Source organism: Tachypleus tridentatus, chromosome 12 (assembly GCF_004210375.1).
Source record: "Tachypleus tridentatus isolate NWPU-2018 chromosome 12, ASM421037v1, whole genome shotgun sequence".
In the NCBI taxonomy this organism is placed as follows: Eukaryota; Metazoa; Arthropoda; class Merostomata; order Xiphosura; family Limulidae; genus Tachypleus; species Tachypleus tridentatus.
This window is the reverse complement of record NC_134836.1, coordinates 135,895,951-135,915,964: the sequence shown is the minus strand read 5'-3', so window position 1 is coordinate 135,915,964 and position 20,014 is coordinate 135,895,951. Positions and strand designations below refer to the sequence as shown.

At 31.4% G+C, this 20,014-nt stretch overlaps 1 pseudogene across 1 annotated transcript in view; it reads right to left on the bottom strand.

The window, feature by feature from the left end:
* LOC143235811 (piezo-type mechanosensitive ion channel component 2-like) overlaps positions 1-20,014 on the bottom strand; it is a 97,874-nt pseudogene that overhangs the window by 53,051 nt on the left and 24,809 nt on the right. Inside the window, exons 8-15 of the transcript XR_013019376.1 lie at positions 19,204-19,405; positions 9,906-10,004; positions 9,082-9,238; positions 6,924-7,109; positions 5,784-5,841; positions 4,062-4,167; positions 2,946-3,117; positions 721-887 (exon numbers count right to left, since the gene is read on the bottom strand). The product of XR_013019376.1 is annotated as a piezo-type mechanosensitive ion channel component 2-like (transcript). The remainder of the gene's footprint in view (positions 1-720; positions 888-2,945; positions 3,118-4,061; positions 4,168-5,783; positions 5,842-6,923; positions 7,110-9,081; positions 9,239-9,905; positions 10,005-19,203; positions 19,406-20,014) is intronic.

Sequence of the window (20,014 nt, the reverse complement as noted above, 5' to 3'; positions counted from 1 at the left end):
ACACTTGTAAACTTAGTTCATTATCAATAAATCTTGTTTTGTATTACAATTATAATTCTAGTTGATTATCAGTAGAGTTTCATTAATATTACACATAATTCTAACTGATTATCAATAAAGTCTGTCTTGTATTACAAATATAATACTAGTTGAAATAAAGTAAGTTTTATAATACACTTATAAACTTAGTTCATTATCAATACAGTCTGTTTTATAATACACTTATAAACTTAGTTCATTATCAATAAAGTCTGTTTTATAATACACTTATAAACTTAGTTCATTATCAATAAATCTTGTTTTGTATTACAATTATAATCCTAGTTGATTATCAGTAAAGTCTGTTTTATATAACACTTATAATTCTAGTTGATTATCAGTAAAGTCTGTTTTATATAACACTTATAATTCTAGTTGATTATCAGTAAAGTCTGTTTTGTATTACAATTATAATCCTAGTTGATTATCAGTAAAGTCTGTTTTATATAGCACTTATAATTCTAGTTGATTATCAATAAATCTTGTTTTATAATACAATTATAATCCTAGTTGATTATCAGTAAAGTCTGATTTATATTACAATTATAATTTTAGTTCATTATCAATGAAGTGTTTTTTATATTACATTTATAAATTTAGTTGATATCAATAAAGGCTGTTTTATATAAACATTTATAATTCCAGTTCATTATTCATAAACGCTATTTTGTTGTGATGTACCTTGAAAATGACTTTCTGGTTCCTTGTATTGTCCTCTTGCCTTCTGTTGATTTGCCCGAGATAAAATCTTGTCCATCTTCTTTTTGATCTTTTCCATGATTTCACTCTGAGCTGCATGTTGTTTATGGACCTCCTTTATCTTGTTTTCATTGATGAGTATAGCTCCTCTGTTATATGATACACATACAAATTAGATAGTAAACAAATCAATATAAAGGCAGTTGAAATTAAAGTAATTCGTTTAAAGTGTATGATATAATTATATAATTAAATACTGTTTGTCAGTACTGGCACAGTACTCGTTCTGGTGGGATCTTTGAAGCAGGAGGATGACATGCAAGGGGGAATAATGAAATTAGAAAATGGAAAAGCAAGAGATTTTAGATTTAATAACTCCCCTTAAGAATGTCTGAAAGTTTCACTGGTATCAGAGACTGAGAAAATTTAAATTATCAACAAACATACACAAGCCTCTTCAAAGTACATTACATGATAGATGTTAACATTTTCCTTATAGAGATGAGTTACTTAAACACATTAATAAATAGCATCTCGAAAAAGCGTTTCTTAGTATACAAACTTAATGTAGCTTTTAACTTACCTACAAATGAACCTTGATCCAAAGTTAAAAATGATTTTGTTTCATTACTTTGAAGAGAGAGAGTAACTGAGAATAAATATTTTTGCTGAATGTCCAAATTAAACAAACACTTAAAGATACAAGCATGATAGTCAAACTATGGGAGAAATTTTAGTAACATTGTAAAATACACTGTCAAAATTATATATAATGTACACCAGACAACCAAGCTCAGTAGTAATTATGCAGTATTCATTAAAAACATTGATCACCAGACAAACCAAGTTGAGTAATAATTTTGCAGTATTCATTATAAACAATGTACACTAGACAAACCAAGTTCAGTAATAATTTTGTAGTATTCATTATAAACTAGATCACAAACGTTTAATGTAATTTTAATGTTTAGACAAGTGCAGACATAGGTTTACAGTTTAGAAAAAAACATATAATAGTGTAATCTTAAAAAGTACTTTCTTCTGTATACTTTACTTCCAAACAAAAGCAGTTTCATTTCACACCTGTTAGGTATTTAATTTCATATTGAAGTTGTTACCTGTTAGGTTTGTGAGTTCTTATGGTATTTGTCAACAGCTAGGTTTTAAGATATTATTGTATATTGTTAATATTTTTAGGTTAATTATCTGTAGGTATTATTTAAATTCTTAGGTTATTTAAGTATTTGTCATCTGTAGGTTATTTAAGTTCCTATGGTATTTGTCATCTATTAGGTTATTTACTTTCTTTTGGTACTTGTCATCTGTTATTTAATTTCTTATTGTATTTGTTATCTGTTAGGTTATTCACTTTCTTTTGGTATTTATCATCTGTTGGGTTTTTTAATTTTTTATTGTATTTGTTGTCAGTTAGATCATTGAAGTTCTTATTGTATTTATCATCTTTTAGGTTATTTAATTTCTTACAGCATTTTTCATCTCTCAGATTACTTAAGTCTTTTTGTATTTGTCATCTTTCATGTTATTTATTTTATTATTATATTTGTAATCTGTTATTTGATTTAACTTCCTATTGTGTTTGTCATCTGTTAGGTTATTTAAGTTCTTATCATATTTGTCATTTCTTAGGTTATTTAATTTCTTATGGTGTTTGTCATCTATTAGGTTATTTAATTTATTATATTTGTTGTCTGCAAGGTAATTTCATTTCTTATGGTATTTCTCATATGTTACATTATGTAATTTCATATTGTATTTGACATCTATTAGATTATTTAAGATCTTATTGTATTTGTGATATGTTAGGTTATTTAATTTATTTTACCTTTTCTCATTTGTTATAATATTTAAGTTCTTTTTTATTGTGGTCTGTTACGTTGTTTAATTTCTTATAGTCTTTGTCATCTGTGCAGTTATTTAATTTTTAAGGTATTTCTCATATGTTAGATTATTTACTTTCTTATGGTATTTGTCATCTCTTGTGCTATTTTAATTCTTATTGTATTTGTCTGATGTTAGAGTATTTATTTGCTACTGGATTTTTTATCTGTTATATTATTTAAGTTCTTATTGTATTTCTCACCTCTTAGGTTGTTTAATTTCATATGGAAATTGCTATCTGTTTGGTTATTAAATTTTTTGTGGCATTTGTCATCTGTTATAGTCTTACAAATGTTAGTACAACCTACCTTGATGCAAGTAATTTTTGAACTTCAGTTTCCACCACAAGGTGTTGAAAGTAGTAACTGCAGAATATTCGCTTCTGTAGAAGCAAGAATACAAAGCATATCCCATCCCAAAGTAGTCCAGCCTCATCAACAGGTGCAGTACACCCATCATTTCGTACTACATTGTTGGTATCTAGAAATATAACAGCCTACATATTGAGCTGTGAAAATTTATTACTGATATTACAAAATAATAAATTACAAAATAATGTATGTGCTAAGAGTAAAAACAAAAACGAAACACAACTTATTATTCTTTGTTACAAAAAAATTCACTTCACTAGTCCAACAGACAGAAACTCCACATCTTAATTTATGAAACAGTAAATACTATATTCTATGTTACATCTACAGAAACTCCAGCTAATAATTTATAAAACACTAAATGCTACAAAATATATTACATCCCCAGAAGCTCCAGCTAGTAATTTATAAAATACTAAATGCTATATTGTATGTTACATACCCAGGAGCTCCAGCCAGTAATTTATAAAACAGTAAATGCTACATTGTATGTTACATCCCCAGGAGCTCCATATAATAATTTATAAACCATTAAATGCTACATTGTGTGTTAAATCCCCAGGAACTCCAGGTATTAATTTATAAAACAGTAAATACTACATTTTATGTTACATCTAGAAACTCCAGATAATAATTTATAAACCATTAAATGCTACATTGTGTGTTAAATCCCCAGGAACTCCAGCTATTAATTTATAAAACAGTAAATACTCCATTGTATGTTACATCTAGAAACACCAGATAATAATTTATAAAACAGTAAATGCTATATTGTATGTTACATCCCCATGAGGTCCAGCTAGTAATTTATAAAACTCTAAAGGCTATATTGTATGTTACGTCATCCCCAGGAACTCCAACAAGTAATTTATTAAACACTAAATGCTATATTGTATGTTACATCCCCAGGGCTTCCAGCTAATAATTTGTTTGTTCCAGTTAATTATGTGTCCTGTCTGGCATATGTGGTGAAGTTTCAGTAACTGTATACTTTCATTGAGAGGATGTTTGAATTGTTTTTCTTTTGTACATGTTACATGTTCTGTCTCTTACCTGATTTTGAGTCAATACTCAATTTCTTTATACAAACAATTCCAAGAAGCTGGACTAGCCAACATAAATTCTTATAGAGACTGGAGAGAAACACACAACTAATCACCTGTAGAACAAATACTAAAATATTAACACTGTCTTGTTAAGACTAGAACAGAAAATACATTTTCAAGTTGCACAAAATAGATTGTTAGTTTTAATGGACCACAATTTCCTGTTGAATGAAAAGAAGACAATGTTTCAGTACAGGAGACCATAACTTATCTCTTATTCTTTCAGCAGGAAGCAGTAGTCCACTAAAGTTTTCATATAAACTATATTTTGCAAAAATCAAAACACGTTGAAGAGATATTTGTTTAGTAACCTAGAGAGGATAATACAGCTATCACATTCCACATAACCTTATTAACATGCACCGAGCTAGTAGAAGGAAATACAACTACCATAGTGCTCCAGTAAAGATATATTAACTAACTGCTCTAAAGAATTTGAGTACATTATTCTAAAATGATTTGAATTATACAAGTTAGCAAGTCACATTGGAAATATTCCTGATATAAAGTGAAATGACTGCCTTTGAGAAGTGTATGCAACAGCACTTTTCACAATGTACAATTATCATACACGACTAGTACTAGTACCAGTGACTTTGCTGTCACACAAAATTAATTTTCGGAGGCAATATTTAACTTATATTACTAAGTGTTTACAGCATCAATGAATTACAGCTGATAAATTTTCTATTATATTAATATCTAATACACTGTTGTTAAATATCAAAAAACAATCTATGTGTTTGTATATGACAAATATTTTATTTTTAAAAATTAATGAAGTTTTGACAGTTACAAACCAAGGTATTCAGCTAACCATGATATAAACATACATACAACTACTAAAAGTTTTTCTTTCTGACTGAAACTTCTAGAATATTATGTTAACTTTCTATTTAAATGGATATTTAATAATAATATTAAGCACTGCAGACAATGGCTCAGTGCAGGTAAACTGGCTAAAGCACAGCCCAAAATGGACCTCCATCCGAGGTCTTGTCAAGTGTTTGGTGGGATATTGTTGGTGTGATCCACTTTGAGTTGTTGCCACTCAATGTAACAATTACATCAGCTTTCTATTGTCAACAGTTAGAGAGCTTGAATGTTGCACTGAAAGAAAAGAAGCCTGCTTTAATCAATTACAAACATGCTGTGTTACAGCAAGATAATACACAATTCCATACAGCAAGGATCACATCTGCAAAGACTGGGAAAAACTTCCACATCCTGCTTATTCTCCAGACCATGCACCATCTGGTTATCATCTATTCCAAAGTTTGCAGAACTATCTTGATGGAAAAGAGCTTGGAGCACATAAAGATATCAAGACTACCCTCTCTACATTCTTTTCCTCTTAACCCCAAAAGTTTTATAAAAGTGGCATTCTGCAGCTTGTGAATCATTAGCAGAAAGTAATTAATAATGAAGGAACATACATTATTGATTAAATAACATTAAAAGCATTTGAAATCCTTTCTCATTTTCTGAACCTAGAATCAGACATTACTTAAGAGACAATCTGATACTTTTAGTTTTAGAACATCAATTATTGTTGGCATGGATAACTCTGAAAAACATAATATTTTTGTTATAATAAATACACAGTGTAAAAGAAAATACATCATAAAGGATAATGTAAATCTCAATCTAAAATATAATATAAAATTACCTCCAAAATGGATTTGAGAAAGATGACAATAACATTATATGCTAGTAAACAATTCCATCTGAAAAACAAAAGAGCAAGAAAAGCATTTAACAACTCTATGATGGAAAATAACCAATCATTGTTCTTCTAGTTTAATAACTAGATGCTAGAAAGTAATCACTCATTGTCATTCTGTTTTAACAACTTCATGATAGAATGTGTGTCTATCATATGCTACCAAACAGGTATATGATAACATATGCTACCAAACCAGTACATTCTAACATATACACCACAGAAATAAATTTTGCGTAAATTTTATTTAACATTTAATTTTGAATGTATATTATAGAACTCTTCATTTATAGATCAAACCTCACACACACATAAAATATATCCAGAGTTAGAATATAACATATGAAAAAAAAGTATGCATAGCCTATCAAATAAAATTTAATGTGTAAAAAACTCACATAATAATAATTATATGTAAAATAAGATTAAACTAAAGTTAGTTTTCTTTGGGTAATTTGATACATAGAAGGGGATCTTTTTACCCTTTATATATTATATTGTTGTTTTTTTCTGTAGTAGTATCTTTCATACATCAATGTAAATCATATCACATTAATAAATGTAAATGAATATTAAAACAAATTAAACATAATATTACATACCACTTATCCTTCAAATTCCAATATTTGACAGGGGATGATAGATGATGGAGGAGAAGTTAAGATAGGCTTATAATGTTTGTGTACAAGATTATATAAATATTTTCCATAACAACACCATATTTCTTCTTGCCAATGAAGGACAAAAATTATACATGAAGAAGTACTGAATTAAAACAGGTTCAAATTTTACAGTAAAAAAATCAAATTTAAGTTTTGATGTTGTTTTCAAAAATTCACAAAATATATTTTACCAATTAAAAATAATTTGGAAAACAGAAACACAGAGGATAGGGTTTTATTCTGAAAATTTGGAAAACAGAAACACAGAGAATAGGGTTTTATTCTGAAAATTTGGAAAACAGAAACACAGAGAACAGGGTTTTATTGTGAAAAATCTGTCATTGACATCTAACACTGTTAATATGTTAATAATATAAAAGTATTTGGAAGCTATCATACAGTTCTAGCAAAATCAGAAACTTACATCCTGAGAAGGGTTTTTAATGGCTTTAAATAAAATTCATTTCCGTTCCAAAGAAACAAGAAGCAGCCAACTACATAGCCCATTCCAAAAAGACTAACTCTGCTGGTCCCAGCAAGAAAAACCACTGAAAGTGTGATCCAGTAAAATGAGAAGAAAAACAGCACCTTTAACATATCCAAATATGACCTGTAAAGTTAAGATAACCACTTTGGTCATTCTTGTCAAAGTTTACTGTCTGTAAAGTTAAGATAACCACTTTGATTATTTTTGTTAATTTTTACTGTATGTAAAGTTAAGACGACCACTTTGGTAATTCTTGTAAATGTTTATTATCTGTAAAGTTAAGAAAATACTTTGATACTTCTTGACAAAGTTTACTGTCTCTAAAGATTAGATAACAACTTTGTTAATTCTTGTCAAGGTTTAATATCTGTAAAGTTAAAATAACACTTTGGCAATTCTGGTCAACTATTACTATATATAAAGAACAGATAACACTTTGATAATTCTTGTCAAAGTTTACTCTCTTAAAGTTAAGATATCCACTTTGGTAATTCTTGTCAAAGTTTACCACCTGTAAAGTTACAATAACCACTTTGGTAGTTCTTCTAAAACTTTGCAATCTGTAAAGTTAAGATATCATTTTGGTAATTCTTGTAAAAGTTTACTATCTCTGAAGTTAAGATAAGACTTTGGAAATACTTGTCACATTTTATTGTCTGTAAAGTTAAAATAACACTTTGGTAATTCTTCTCAAATTTTACTGTTTATAAAGATAACATAACATTTTGGTAATTTTGTGAATGTTTACTATCTGTAAAGTTAAGATAACACTTTGGTAATTTATCTGAATGTTTAATACATATAAAGTTAAGATAACACTTTGGTAATTCTTGTTAAAGTTTTCTATCTGTAAAGTTAAGATATCACTGACAATTTTTGTCAAAGTTTATTGTGTCTAAAGTTCAGATAACAACTTTGTTAAATCTTGTCAAAATTTACTATCTGTGAAGTTAAGAAAACACTTTGGTAATACTTGTCAAAGTTTACTATCTGTAAAGTTAAGATAACACTTTAGTAATTCTTTTCAACGTTTACTCTCTTAAAGTTAAGATAGCCACTTTGGTAATTATTATCAAAGTTTACTATCTGTAAAGTTAGGATAACAGCTTTGGTAATTCTTGTCAAAGTTTACTATCTGTAAAGTTAGGATAACACTTTGGTAATTCTTGTCAAAGTTTATTATTTGTAAAGTTAAGGTAGCCACTTTGATAATACTTTTCAACGTTTACCGTCTGTAAATATAAGATAACACTTTGATAATTCTTGTGAATTTTTAATATCTGTTAAAATAAAATAACACTTTGGTAATTCATGTCAATGTTTGCTATCTGTAATGTTGAGATACCACTTTGATAGTTCTTGTCATCTTTACTTTCCGTAAAGAAAAGATAACCACTTTGGCAATTCATGTCAATGTTTACTATCTGCCAATGAGATAATATAACTTATTACAAGTATCTGCCACTGAGAAAATATAACTTATTATGAGTATCTGCCACTGAGGTAACAGAACTTATTGTATGTTTCTGCCATTGAGATAACATATCTTTTTATGTATATCTGCCACTAAGAAAATATAGCTTATTACGAGTATTTGCCTCTGAGATAACATAAAACTAGAAACTAACCTTTTAACTAGTAGCAAATGTTTGTCATTTATTTAAAATAATACTTTAAAAGTATTGTTGAAAATGTAAAAACAGTTAGTGAGACTGGTGTAATTAAAAACTTTTATGAATTTCCTATAAACATAATGTTTACTTAATATATTTTAATGCTATTAAAATGTACATATATTTTAGTAAAAATAATACCATTTCCTAATAAGAAGTAAAAATAATGATTAGATACAAAAGCCCATTATGCTACTTATGGTAACAATGAAATGAAATTTGATTAAACATAATATTAAATTTCCAGTAAAATAAATATATTTAAGGATTGGTTCCTAGTAATAACTTTTTGGATAAACTATCTACCATATTTCTTCCTACCATTTAAATTAGTTTTAGGCACTTTTTATATTTTAATGTATATTTTCACCAAAGTATTGCTACATTTACTGATTCTATTTCTAGCTTTCCAACTCACTAACTTTGTATAAGTGACAAAGTCTGGTATAGGGTTGACGAGATCTTTAGGATCAGTGAGAAGCCATATTTCAGAATTATTTCCTCCATTCTCCTCAGAGTTATTCTCAATGGCAAATACATGTAACTGACAGCAAGCAAACAGAAGTTGGAAGAAGTCCACTGAAAGTTATAAAGTAGAAAATGATCACCACAAACCTTCACAGAAAACATTTAGAAGAATAACTGACATTTCTTTTAAATTGCTTGTATTTATGACATAAGTAAGTTTTTGTATGAAATCCATGACAAACATCTATGTCATCTATTTCCTGTACCTTTCACACTCTTAAAATATGTCCAGCTGAATACTAATTCAGGATATTTTAACTAAATTGTGATACACACAATATTACTTATAGACCTATCATTAAACAGTTCAAAACAAAACTTGTTAAATTAATTGCATGCCAACACTACCAATAAACACATCATAAAATAAATCTTATTATCTTATTCCTCTGTCAGTTTAATACAAACTGCTTACAACTTTGATGTTGACTGTATACAAATAAAAAAAATTCATACGTTAGTTTTACACCAGTGGTAACAAACGTGATGGACTCAATTAACTCAAACAACAACTTTAATGAACAATTCGTTAAATATATCTAGCAGTCCTGATACTTTCACTCAAATAACTATTACCACTAGCTAACTTGTTTGTATATGTACAGAAAGGTATGTAAAAATATATATCTTTATTTCTAGATGTAAGTAATCCATATTAAAACATGAATTACATTCATACTAAAACCACTTTGATAATAATTAAACATAAAGCACTTACCAAGTATTTTATTTGAATCAGGTGGTGATTTAAAATCAGGAAGATAGAGCCATTCCCGCAATTCCTCATTAAAAACAGAGCTAATACTCCAAGGATATTCTGTTGAAACAGAGAAAGTAAGTAAATCTGCCAATGACATCACTGGTAGTCATGCTTCAATAGTTAGCTTATGTTTAAAAACTTGCAGTAAAGAAAAGTACATGTTATCACTACAGATATTCTGTGTCGCTGGTTCAGCTATAATACAAAGTTAATATTTAAAACTTTTTGTCTTCAGGTGACCAAACCGCTAGACACTGAAAACATCTGAGAGGGTTTGAAATGTATGACCATACCTTGCAGTTAAGATAACCCACCTTGATGGTGGCAGGTGGATGCAGTGATGTATATGTTAAAATGAGGACACTTGTTGGCATCATAATTCCATTTTTGCGAGTAGAGATATGCCTCACTGCAGGAACTCCTTGAGTGGAGAAACCAGTGAGAATCTCTGACTCTAGGATGTTGTTCAAATCCCTCTCAACAATAACTCCTTGTGATAAATTCAAAGTAGCATGAGGTGTAACCTCAATATGTATATCCCCAATCACCTTTGAATGTAAGAGGAGTTCACTGCATTGAGATGTGAATGTTTCCACTAATATGTTGCCAGAGCAAAGCTTTTTACTAACTTTGGAGAGCCAGCAAGTCCCTCTAGTCTCTTCTGAATGAAAAAGTGAGGCATTTGCCCTGAAGGTTTGTCTGAAAGAGAATGTAGTGCAAGAAAATGAGGTACAACAGGTGTTACAGATGTTGAAGATTGCTGCTCAGAATCTTCAAGATGTGGTCGTTTACCTTTGGAATTTTTTTACACTATTTTATTTGAGTTTTTATTTGAAGGATCCATAATAAAAAAGAATTTTCTGTGCCCATTGACCACACCCACAATGAAGCCCTATGAGGGAATGCACTACAATGCCAAACAAGGACACTGCAGCAATGCCAGGGTTTTGTGAGCACTATACCCAAACATCAGCTTAAGATTCAATGTCCACAACACCTGTCGAGATCATCCAGCACTGGTACTTGGTTGACCCTGGCCCAAGTGGACCAGCCAAATGACCCTCTGGGGACCACCCCAAGGCCAGCTGTCTACAGGAATTTAAGGCCAAAGTGGTGTGTTTGGATTGGACCCCTCAACCATAGGATCTTCTCCTCTCTTTCACAGGTAACCATGCACAGAAAATGCGTGGGTGGATGTTTAGATCCCAAACGAGGTAAATTGAAAGAACAGAACCTTCTCTGGGAGGTTTCCTCATCACGTACAAGAATTCACACTGAGGGGCAATTCTGAATATAAATTTGAACTTCTTGCAATATATGGAATATGGATTATCCACCAGCATGACCAACTTTCTATTATTTTGTTGTTCAAAGAAAATAAAATCAAAGAAATTCTATTAAAAATTACTAAACATTTTTAGTTAAAAATAAGTTCATATAAGAACTTGGCACTACTTTATGTGGATGTACACCTTAAGCTGCATATAAAAACATGACAGTCACAGTAAACTATCACTTTACTGATGTCGTATTAATTAGTGCCTCCACCATACTGAGGGCAGGAATGCTAACTTCAAGAGGTAAGGTTTATCTTAATTACCCCTAAATTGTAGTACCTTATTTTCATTACGTATTTATTTATTTATTATTCATTTTTCATCTTTTTATGTTTATTTTTTTCTTATTTCAACTTAAGAGAGCAGTCACCTTCTTACACTGTCTACAGGCAGTGAAAGGTAATATAGATGTAGGATATTGTGAGCTTGAGCACCCACATCTCGGTCTTCTAATTTTCTTATGTGAGTCTAGTAAATTGGCGATTAAGACTGATAGATGGTGTATCCCCACCACAATGTGTGTCCTATTTCCTTAGTTACCTCCAAAACCTAGGATATGTTTTATGATCCCACATTGTAGCTTGTATCTTAGAATCCCTAATTTTAAAAAACGTGCAGTGTATTTTAAAACTTTTTAAAAAACAATTAAAATAATTTCATGTTAATGTGCTTTAGTTTATGTCTTGAATATTTTATAGCTATAATTAATCAGAAGTTAGGATGTTTTTAATGCAGTCCTTCCTCATGATTTGGTTTATTCATTTCACTTCATTTAGATATAAATTATTTAATTTCACTACATGTATATATATATTCATATAATCAGAAAACTTTTCTCATGCAGTACTTCCTAGAAAAAAAAAACTTTTTTTTGAAACTGTTCACTACTGTTTTTACAATTAGGTATTAATACTATGTTTTGTACTTGTTTGCACAAAGAGCCACCCATAGAGTAGCATTTCTGCTGGTAAGTATAATTTAGATGTGATGAACTTCTACAGTTACAAAAGAAAAGGATTTTGATGTAGTGGTTGATTAGTCTCTTACGACATCCAAGCAGTGTACGGTTACTAGTGGTAGAATAAATAAGAATTTGTGTTGTAACTACAGAAATATATAAAAAAAGTCTACAGAAGTTAGAATATTATTGTACAGGTCATTGGTTAGGACACATTTTGAATATTTTGTTCAATCTTGGATTCCTTTCTTTAGAAAAGACACTGAATTATTGGAAAGGGTACAGAGAAAGGTTACTACAATTGTGCCTGGGAAGGTAGGGATGTCATATCAGGAGAGGCTGAAATCTCTCAGATTATTTTTTTGTGACAAAATAAGAGTTGGAGGGGGGACTTATTTAGGTGTTAAGATTGACAACAGAACTGACATTTCAACTGCATCTTTTTTAGATATCCATCACACACAATCTATATAAGTAACTGAGATACAACATAAAGAACAGAATCTCACTTTTGAAGTACATTCCACCACAGACACAATTCAAGCCAAGTTTTAGTCCATAATTCACTATTTTAGAGTAAATATTTTCCATCAGTTCCCTTCTTGTTGTGTTCAGTTTAATAAAAATAACTTCAATTTTTACCATTGTAGTTACTCTTTCAAACTAAACCAATGATCTGGCATGGTTAATTTTTTCATGTTATGTATTTAACATAACATTAAATTTCAAATTGTCTCTCACCTGATGAAGAGTTTATAAATTAGCCACATAAACTGCATTCAATAAATACATAATTGAGTTCACCCGAAAGTTTATTTAATGGTGTTACAGTCTTTCTTATTACACATCTTTATAAATGAAAATTAAATTCCAAAAAAATATCAATCTGGAACTACATGACAGACATTGAGGGTATTTCTTGTATTTACTTATAGTTTGTAAGAATGTATTTATGGTGAAACCATGAAAACTTCTGTGAATTATATAACATTTACAAATATACCTTTTAAAGAAATCGATATTACTTCATGAGAAGATTAAAACTAGTAAACATCGTACTGCTTACACATCAAGTGTCTCTAAGGACAGAAAGAAAGAAACAAAGATAGTGTTAACAAAATACTATCTAACACACATGTTCAACATAAAGATGGAAGCTGATAAAAGACTATCTAACACACACGTTCAATATAAAGATGGAAGCTAATAAAAGACTATCTAATGTACATGTTCCACATAAAAATGGAAGCTGATAAAATACTATCTGACACATACATCCAACATAAAGATGGAAGCTGATAAAATACTATCAAACACATACATCCAACATAAAGATGGAAGCTAATAAAATACTATCTAACACATACATCCAACATAAAGATGGAAGCTGATAAAATACTATCTAACACATACATCCAACATAAAGATGGAAGCTGATAAAATACTATCTAACACATACATCCAACATGAAGATGGAAGCTAACAAAATACTATCTAACACATACATCCAACATGAAGATGGAAACTAATAAAATACTAACACATACACCCAACATAAAGATAGAAGCCAATAAAATAATATCTAACACACTCATCAACATTTTCATTGTAAAGGTTAATGCCATCAGTGTACAACTCCCTTCTAAAGTTGCAAATGGACAAGGTTTATTGAGTGGCAGCTACAGACTGCCCTCAATTGTTTACTTAAGTGGACTGCAACAAATGGTTTTACTTCCTCTCTCTCAAAAATTGTTTGTGTGTACTTTGCCACCAACAGGGTATTCATCCCAGAAACCCACCAAAAAATCACCCATACTGGACTATACATTCTTTAGGACTCAGCACATAAAACAAAACAAAAACTCAACATACTAAGAAACCAAATAAACACAGCCATAAAACTATGCTCACCAGATAAAATTAATGATGAATTAGACAAAATAAAACAATACTTCATCAACATCAATAAGTTTCCTCCAAAAACCATAGAAAACATTATACGCATACATCTAGACAAAAAGCAAAATCAACCAACAAAAGTAAATATATCCCACGAATTAAAAAATCATGAAACCATATACAGCTGCATACCATATATTCCCAACATCAGCAGGAAAATAACCAACATTTGGCAAAAACTAGTAACAAAATATGACATTCCAGTTAATACCAAATTTATTCAAAAACCAGGCACAAAACTAAGGTCTATACTATGTAAAAACTACACTGAGAAACACAACACTGACATTATTTATAAAATACAATGTGATAACTGCCACGACTTCTATATTGGAGAAATAAGTAGAAAAATGGAAACCAGATTCAACGAACACAAAAAGGCACCTTCCCATGTTTTCGAACACTGCAAATCAAATAAACACAAAATAACCATAGAAAACACCCAAATATTAAATAAAGAAACAAACATAAAAAATGCAAAATTGAAGAAGCTATGCCTATACAACAACTCAAGCCCAAAATAAACCAATACAAAGGAACACCCTTATACCTGTATTAACATATAATAAAACATCAAAGCATGCCCTCTACATTCCTACACTCAAAAACACAACCGCCTTCAAACATGTGGTCAGCTAGCTATCGGCCAGTTACCTCTTTCTTTCTTTGTGAACCTGACAATGACTGAAGAAGATCGAAATGTTGTTCACTCCATAGTGCTTTCTATAACCATACCAGCTACTTTTACATATATAATCAAACACATTTGTTCCACTTATGTATTTTTACAATGAATTCTAAGTTCCAACTTTGGGTGATATATTATAGCACTATTTTCACAGGCTTCAAGTCAGGAAGATCCGGATCTCTCTACTATTATACATTATGTGATTAATAGATATGTGGGTAAAACACCTGAAAGTTGAACCTATTCAGACTAATGAAAGTTTGATAGTCTTTTTACACCACTGAACATTCATTTGTTTTTCCCTACCTCTCCTGCAGAATCAACTAGACTTAATTTTTCTACATGTATTCTCAGGTATCTTACATTTTATTCAATTCCTTATTTTTCTGTTTTTCCTTATTTCCTCCATCTTGGCTCATTTGCCATCTTTGGTTCTCACTTTACACACACGTTTCACTGCAGTTGGAATTTTTAAAATAATTATGTAATCTTGTATTTGCTTCCTCTTTCTTTTTGAGATGTCTCTTTAGTCTTTTCATTTGTTTTTGCTGTGACTTTGGAATCTTATGTGTAATATGTGTGTCATTACTTGATTGTTTCCTCTTTGGTTTCATGTTTGTTACAGTTGGAGTCATGGCACTCCCATTTTCAGTTCCATCCTGTTCCTTATCTACTTCTCCTGTCATCCTTCTAGGGGTTCCTTATCTTGTTATTTTATTCAGTATTAATGGGCACATTGCCAAAAGTTCTGGTGGAGACTAACCAGAGTGTCCTGGTTCAATGAGAGTTTGACTATTCTATATTGTTACCCTTTGGCAACCTTTCATTACAATTCTATAAGCTTTGACCATGTCACCAGCCTGCATCTGTCCAAGGCACTACAATATTTTCTGTCTATACAGACTGTTGCACCTCTTTATCATCTTATTCCAGACTGTTTGTTATTCTCACACCAAACAAGAGACTAGTGGCCTGTACTAGGTTTGCCATACTTCATTCTAATTTTTAATCTGTCCTGTTTTACGTTTCTCATCCTTAGGCCTATCAATGAAAAGGACGAATGCTTAGTTGTATATCCCAACATTTCATTACTCGCAAGCCTCTCTTTAGTTTATTCTCCACCAGATGATTTCTCTGTTTTATGTTCTGTTAATTGAACTAGATTCAGCCCTGTATGTTTTGTCAGGTGTTCAGATCATTTGTTCATCACCTACATGTTCTTGAATTGTGCTTTCATCTTTCTATGGTCAAGTGGATATTATTTTGTCTTTCCAAACAGGAGGCTGACTATTACCTATACAGTTACTCCTGAGAATGGCTATAATGAGCCATTAATCAACTTGAAGAAGTCCTCAGTGCAATCTGTTCATTATCTTGTTCATTCAGGTATAATCTGTTCATTATCTTGTTCATTCAGGTATAATCTGTTCATTATCTTATTCATTCAGGTATTTTTCTTATCATACACACATCTCAACCCTTTTCTTCAATTCTGATTGATTTTCAGTTTAAGTACAACTCACAACGTTCTATCACTTTTGGTGATGTGATCTCCCATGGTATTCCTAGTCTCTTAGGTCAAGCTCATATGTGGGATCTTCTATGGGCCTTCCATGAAAAGTGGTATTTCAAAGGGATCTTTTATTTGCTCTTACTACCATTCCTCCTACCCTTGGCATTTATCGGTGTTGATGGTTAGGTATGAGTGTCCCTCTTCCTCCTCAACTGGTTTTCCTCATTTCAGGAATGGGGGGCATGGGTTGATATACTAGAAGATTTGGGTTTTTCTTCTACAGCTATAAGGTCTTATCCTATTAACATCCTAAAGCATCTTACTGTAGGTTGTGTTTTGGTTAATTTTCTCAATCTGTCAAGAACTCATTCGATCATGATCCATTCCATCTTTTATTCAGTGGATGATTGTCCCAATCATCAGGGTAGATCCATTCTCTATCCATCTGTATTCACACATTAATTCTCCTTTTTTGTCCCACATATTTGATATTCCTATCACTGTATATTGTGTCCAAGTGCTTTTGCTCTTGTCATGGATTGGATTCCTATCCAGATAACATTTCTCTGATAAGTGATCTCTCAATCCTTTCCCTCTTCCAGTGGATTAGTTTCATTGGAGTACCTCTGACATTGAGGCTTCTGCTACATCCGTTAACCACAAATTTCCTCGGTTTTGACATAGTTTTTCTTCTTCTTGCTCTGTCTAGTGATGTTTTTAGCCAGGATTGGACCGACACATTTGTTTATCTGCCCATTCTTCTTCTCTGGGTGATTTCATTCATTCTTAACACTGTCTTCAGTCCTTCTGATACCTTTTTCCTGGCCTTCTCAGGTGTGGTTTTTGCAGCTTTTCCAGCTCCAATTTCCTCCACCATTACCTTTTCCTTTGCTTTCAGTCACCAGTGTTTCATCCAAACCTTCCTGTCCTCTGTCTTCTTGTCTAGTTTTCCTCTATTGGCAAGGTGATCCACTTTAGTCCAACAATCAACCTCTTTCCTGGTTTGATTCATACATGAAACTTTCTCACTGTAAATATAATTTTTCTGTCTTTGGTTTCTGGATCCAAGAATTTCTCCTGATGAACCCACTGTTCTTCATTGTGCACATTTCATCTCTTGATTTTGGATCAAGAATCTTCTGTCTCTTCAGTCTCAGATTTTCAGGTGGTCTTCTCCCATGCCTTTTATTTTTCCAGATCCCACAGGTATTTCACTCTCCTACACCTTAACCATGGATCTGTTCCTTCTGGATTTCTCATCCACTGCAACAGGTTGCCCTTCCTGATGTAGATATTAATGTGGTTCTGCACTGCCTCACGTTGCCTATGTTCAAGCCACATTCCTGGTGCTCCTTGTTTCAACTTCTCTTTTGTTCTCCCTCCTTTTTCTATACACTTGTGTATATTGATGATCCATTTGTTTGCCAACAATAGTTCATGCACTCTTTATCCTTCTATATATCTTCTTCTACCAGATAGTTTTCCTTCCTCACACCTTGATAGCTGATGAGGATAACTCCTATGTTTAGCCACTTTCCCTTCATTCCATTTCAAACCTTTATCCTTGTTCTGACCTGGATCGACTTCTACATCCTGTGCATGCTCTTCTCCATCATATTTCCTCTACAGCTTCCTTTTCACCTCTTTCTTCACTGGCAACCATCATCTGTTTATGTTCTTTGCCAGTTAGATTTGACTTTTCATTCGATTGACTTGGCTTCTTCCTCTTTATTGTCTACCTTCTGTACTTTGTTCTGAATGCCTTCCCACCCAATTTGACTTCATACCTTTTCATTGGCATGCCATTTTTATCATTGTTTGGAGACACTTCTTCAATCAGAAATATGGAATAACCATAATACTTTTGTCTCTCATTATTGGTTTGCAATTTTCTTCCTCTTTGGGTTATTGTCTTCTGCCTGTAGCCATTCTAGAATATTAAAATTCATGAAACTTTGACTAGATAAGAGTTTCTTGTTCTTTTTTCCTTTTCAAGGACTCTTTTCTCTTTTGACAGGTAATGACTTGCATGATACGTTGCACTCTTGTTAGTGGAGGGTTGACAGGTAATGACTTTCATGAGAGAAGCATTGGAATCAGTCAATTCCAATGTTCCAGACATAGAAGGGTTTTGGCAAGTGGAAATGTTTTTTCATATAGAATGAATCACTGAACGATAACAGATATTTATGTGAGGGGTGGTAAGTACCTATATAAAATACATTTTCAGTGAAGAAAAATTATTACATCATCTTTCAGAAATATCCTGTAGCAATATGCACTTTAGTGATGTTCCACTTCTGATTATGACGTACATATAACACACAACACACCGTTCAACTAATATGAAACACATATAACACACTTACTGTTCAACTAATATGAAGCACACATAACACACTTACTGTTCAACTAATATGAAGCACATATAACACAATGTTCAACTAATACAAAGCCGATTTTTCGATTTGTAAAACAAGAACAAAATACCTGTTTATACAAAAGTTATGCCTACTTTTTTGGGCAAAACTCTTAAAAAATTCAATACTGATACTTAAGCTAAGCCTATTTGGGTTTTATATGACAAGTTTCCTTCACAACTATAAAAGTGTTGCTCATACTAAGAGTATTCTGTAATCTACACAAATACTCACTAGAAAATATCTGAATACTAAAGCAGCATTTCATTTGAATTAAGTTTCACTGTTTTATTTTCAAACTTATTAATTACTAACAATTACATAGTTATTGTTAATAAAATTATATAACTTCTTACAGCAGTCGCCCCACAATGAACTTACCAATACAAAATCCAGCAGGTATTCCCAAACACATCAAGTACTGTATAGGTAAAATAATGCACTGATATGCCACATAAAAGGGCCAGACAAGGTTCATAACCTTTCTTCTCAGCAAAAAGAGACCACACAGCCACAGTGCTGATATAACAGCATACACATCTAGTCGAACTCCAATACAAATCACGATAGTCACAAAACAGACCTGGAAAAAACAAACAAAGTTATTAATACAAGAGACCCATAAGAAACAACATGTAAATCTCTAAAACAGAATGCAAAACAAACTGTCCTCATGTATAAAGACCTCAGCTTGCAATTTGTGAGTTATGAATTCAAATCCTTTCATCAAACATGCTAATCCTTCCAGCGTTATAGTATGATGGAAAATCCTCCTGGTCACTGGTAAAAGAGCAGCCCGAGTGATAGCAATGGGTGTGTTGAATAGCTGATTTCTCTTTAGTGTACCACTTCAAAATCAGTGACAGCTAGTACAGGTGGCTTTTGAGTAGCTTTGCACAAAATTCAACAAAGAAAACAAGAAAGATAAACCATAACAGTCACAAAACAATTATGAAGTAAAAACAACATTGTCAAAAAAATGTACATGAACAATAATCAGGGTATACCCAACACAGAACTTCAGTCATAAAATGGAGCTTCATTACAAATTCTGTTACTTACAAAAAATATGAAGCAAGAGAAACTATGAGAAACAAGAAATGTTAAGACATATCCAAGTAAATTTTGTTATATTTTCATGTAGCATTCTGAATAATGTTCTCATTAACCAGCTGTAGAATAGTTATAAACA